Source organism: Ambystoma mexicanum, chromosome 6q (assembly GCF_040938575.1).
Source record: "Ambystoma mexicanum isolate Mex_15411 chromosome 6q, UKY_AmexF1_1, whole genome shotgun sequence".
In the NCBI taxonomy this organism is placed as follows: Eukaryota; Metazoa; Chordata; class Amphibia; order Caudata; family Ambystomatidae; genus Ambystoma; species Ambystoma mexicanum.
Window position 1 is genome coordinate 886,892,620 of NC_090937.1, and position 4,823 is coordinate 886,897,442.

At 51.0% G+C, this 4,823-nt stretch overlaps 1 pseudogene; it reads right to left on the reverse strand.

Moving 5' to 3' along the window:
* Window positions 1-3,794: 3,794 nt before the first annotated feature.
* LOC138517171 (5.8S ribosomal RNA) lies at window positions 3,795-3,948 on the reverse strand (annotated as a pseudogene).
* Window positions 3,949-4,823: the final 875 nt, after the last annotated feature.

The window sequence follows — 4,823 nt, forward strand, 5'->3', positions numbered from 1 at the left end:
TCCAGCATGCAATTGGAAGCAAAAACTTGGATGGGCTCGAGGAGTCACACATGGTACTGAGAAACTTGGCTGGGATGGTCGGGTGGCCCTCATGCCCATGTCGGCTATTGGGCTTACCCATGGCTGGTTGAAGGGGGTTGCAGCAGATGGGGGCCATCTACAGCTCTGACCTTGAGTTGTTAGAACTTAGCCGTTGGTAGAAGTATGGGGCCCCTCTGGTGTGCCCTACGGCAGGGACAGGACCCCCAACCTGCTCAGGTACATTACAGCTTTTCCTGTGAACGGGGCCAGGCCAACCCCCAGGGTGCTCGGGGGAACTCAGCCATGGCCTGGTGGGTGTTGAGCCCTTGGGCTCGGTTCTTGCAGGCTGAGAACGTGGAACACCCAAGCCGGCCTCAGGGAGCCCTGGCCAGGACCCGATACTCACATTGACTGCCTACCCGTACATTTGGGTGTCCAGCTGCAGTTCTTGGTGGTACTCTTATAATGCTCTGGCCCTCTGGGCCTGTCAGTTATGGCCCATGCTATGGTATGCCAACCCAGTGAGACCCAGACTGCCTCGTGGAGCCCTGATAGCTCTCCTTTGGGACACCCTCCGGACCCAAGGACCTGCATGGTCCTCAGCTGCCAGCCTCACCATGAGCTCAGGCTTTTTGGGTACCACCTGCACTGGGGCTGCCTTGCCACCTTCAGGGGCTTGGCTCACCGCATTACTTTGGTACCAGTGTGGGTGCGGAGGATGCGTCACTGCTTGCTCACTGTTCTTAGAGAGGCACAGCTCTACCTCTGGGGTTGCTGTTGGTACTCTTGTTCAGAAGAGAATTGCCAGGCATTTCGGTGCTGGACTGCCCTTGTGCAGAACAAAGAATGATATGTAGTGAAAATTCCTCTTCTGTGAAAGAATGGTGAGCTAAAGACTCTGGTTGAGACTCTAACCCGGCGTATAGGCCAGTAATAGAGAAAGTCCCAGAAACCCCCTTGTTTTTGCATAGTAAGTAGCTTTGGGTTTTCACCCTACATTACTATGGTAATCCAGATGTGGAAGCCTTGCTCACTGTTTTTAGAGAAGCACAGCTCCACCTCACTGACGAGGCCTAAAAAGGCCGAAACACGTGTCTGGGGTTGCTGTTGGCACTCTTGTTCAGAAGAGAATTGCCAGGAATTTCGGTGCTAGACTGCCCTTGTGTAGGACAAAGACTGATATGTAGTGGACATTTCTCTTCTGTGAAAGAATGGTGAGCTAAAGACTGTGGTTGAGACACTAACCCGGGATATAGGCCAGTAGTAGAGAAAGTCCCAGAACTACCCTTGTTTTTGCAGGCGAGGCGTCAGCCATTTCACCATACAGTCACCCAGCCAGATGACACTTTCCTTCAACTATTAAGCCCCAAAAAGTGGGGGCTTATGGAGCCCAGCCAGAAGCCAATGTAGGATTCAGCTGGTCTGGCAGTGACAGGAACCATCTGGTCTAACCACCCCAACCACATGCCAGGGCAGCCATGAGCTCCAGGATCTGGGGTTTAAGATGCCAGCTCCACTTCCTGGACCAGTGCTTAAGCCGCCATCCACAGCAAAAGGACCTGCCTCTCTTCCCTTTCTCCCTTGGGCTGGGTTCTGCCACTCTGCCGCCGGCTAGGCCAAGGCCATCTGGTTTGCTAGGTTGACAGGAAAGGGAGAAAGAGCTTTCCCCAGTCGGTCCACTAGTGCATTCCAGGTTGGTGGGAGGTTCCAGTGTGTCCTGCGGCACAGCAGGAAGGACTGAGACACTTTTGAGTCACTGCAGCACTTTTTTGACAAAAGCTTGTCTCAGAAGATGACTTTCAATATGTCGCAGCAAGGTAGCTGCTCTGATACTTCAAAAACCCTGACACAGAATAAGGTTGTCTAGAAATGATTTAGTACTAGGTTCCCCACAATCAAGCAGTGCACTATAGGCTAGACAGGTGGCCCCCTTCTGTCCATTCTCGAGGAGAGCAGCTCAATACATCAGCCCAGAAGCCAGCTATCCTAGGCCAAGCGAGGCTCTACAGTGCTGCAGTATCGTTACGGTTTAGTCGGTATTATGAATTAGAGGCAGTCATAATCCCATCGATGGTAAGCTTCGCTCCATTGGCTCCTCAGCCAAGCTCATATACCAAATGTCTGACTCTGCAGCTCCTCTTGTACTGAGCAGAATTACTATTGCAATTACAAATCATCAGTAGGCTAAAACTAACCTGTCTCACGATGGTCTAAACAAAGCGTATGTTCCTTACTAATGGATGAACAATCCAAGGCTTGGCGAATTCTGCTTCCCAATGATAGGCGATATCGAAGGCGTTAAAAAGTGACGTCGCTATGAAACCTTGACCGCTACAAGCCAGTAATCCCTGTTTAACTTTTCTGACACCTGAAAGCCAAAAAATCAGAAAGATCATGAGGTTCCACTGTCACGCTATGTATTCACATTGACATTCGAGATCAAGCAAGCTTTTGCCCATCTACACTGTAGGTGGTTTCTGTCCCCCCTGAGCTCGCCTGAGGACACCAGTGTTATCTTTTGACAGGTGTATCACCCCATTCAAACTCCCCACCTGCCACTGTCCCATAGCGGGTGGGGTGCTGGGCACTTGGAACCAGAAGAGAGAGCCCCACAGGGCTTGCAACCCTCGGGTGTAGGCTTTTGTTAATGTAACAGTCGTGCCTGGGTCATCAGATATCACGCGTTGCGTTTGATTAATACACGCTTGGCTGGTACCGTAAATTAAGTGAAGGTGAACATTTGGCTGATGATCAATAGAACATGAGGTAGCCGTATGCCATGATCTGGCACCACCCCTGTGATGGCACAGATATAGGGGATTCTGTTTACATTAAAAACACGTTTAAAAACATCTATATATGACGTGCCAGGAATTTGGAAGATGCCCTCTCCAGACAAGACATTTGAAGATAATTAAATTGTGCTACTGTCTTTTTTATTCTGTTAGAGTGTCGTAATTAGGCACAATCTATAGTCCTGAAGAAAGCGGCAAATTACTTTTCTCTGCTGAAACCGATCGACAAAGGTTGGTTCAGGGTGATGACCTGACCAACTTGCCTCACATAATAGACAGTGAGCTTGGTTATATGACATCTTTTCTTTTAGATAAATATAGTGGATAAAGTGTTAAACATTGGACACATATCCACTTTTCTGATTTTTACTAAGATATGATAAGTCACACAGGGTGGAAGCAACATGATTAAAGAAGTTTGCAGACTTCCAAACAGTGTGCTCCTAATTTTAGAGAAGTAGGAACGTAATGAGTTATAATAGGGCCAGTATTCTCTACTATTCCCTCGCCTAGACAAGCGACACAAGGGATCATCAAGGGATAGAGAGAACTTCTTTTTAAGGACATTTAAGTAATTGTAGGGACTCAAGCTGGAGGTTTACTTTTTCTTAACAATTTGATTCTGCCTATGATGTGTTAACAGATGTAAGGGGGAGACAGAATCTGGAACCCCTTTAAACTTCAATTGTTTTGAACAGACATTCAGACACGGCCAGCTGTCTCGGGGTGTGGAGGTGCATCAGGTTTTAGGCTGATGCTACCTCTGCCACTGCGGCATGCCGGGCGTCTAGCCCTCCCAACCCAACAAGGGAGAAAATGGGTAGTCCAGGACGGGCCTGCAACAAGCCTCAGTGCCAGATCCAGGTATCCTGCAATGGAGCTGGTCGGGGTCTGATCTTAGGGGCACACAGGGAATGGGGTTCCTACAACAGCCCCAGATCGCCCCAGGGAGGGTTCCTCAGTAGACTGATGTTCAAGTGACCCTCAGACATGTGTAGCCCTGGGAGGAACCCAAGGCAGCAGGGTGCGTTCAAAGTGTCGATGATCAATGTGTCCAACCATTCACAATAATTCTCTCAGCTAGGTGCGTTCTTCTTTGGCACAGAAGCTCAGTGATCCACCACCAAGGGATACAGGCAACTTTCAGATATTGCACCAACTTGCCAATGCAGGAGAGGATGTGGTGAGGCATCGCCACTTGTCCCACCCATGCAGCAAGAAGGCCCAGTACCCTGTCTAGCTTCCCAACTTGGGAGTCAGCTGAGAACATGAGGGTTTAAACAAGAAAAGTGTTCCAGGGCTCAGCCCAGGAAGCCCCTGCCATCTGTGGCAGCATGAGAGGCTTCCCACGGGAATGGAGGCAGGTTGATCCTCTTGCGGTCCACCCAGACACACAGTAGCCACTAATACCCCTTCTACTCTTTGAGGAATGGAGAGGAAGGATGGAGGTGGCAGGAGGTCAGGTGGGAGTGCTAGAGTCTTCAAACCGTCCCCCAGCCACATGGGGCTGAGCTCTAGGTACCTGGCGACAAGGGAGGTTCACCCACTGCACCACAAAACCTGGCCATCACTCACTGATTGTGGTGGGTGGCCAGACCTCGATGCCCGCCTATTGAGTAGGCACAGCTGTGCAATGGCTCACAGCTCACCTGACATGGCAGGCCCCATCTGCCTGGGGACTCACCCTTTGAGAACAACAAGGCTTCTATCAGCTCGCGGAGCCTCCACTCAGGAATTTCCTGCCAACTGGGGCCCCATCAAGCCTCACCTGCCCATTGGTGTGGCAGGGGTCCCAGACAGAGCACCTCACCAGCACAGCCGCTTGGGGCTGCCTCCAAGAGTGGGCCCTCACTCTCTCATGTGCTTGTGTGCTCTCCCAGCAGGCTCAGCCAACCCTGCCAGATGTCCCCATCCATCTACTGGGCCACGACTCATCCGGGCCCTGGGATCCTGGCTCCCTTGCCTTGTTCCCCATGTGCCCCAGCCATGGGTCACTCCGCAGGCTGG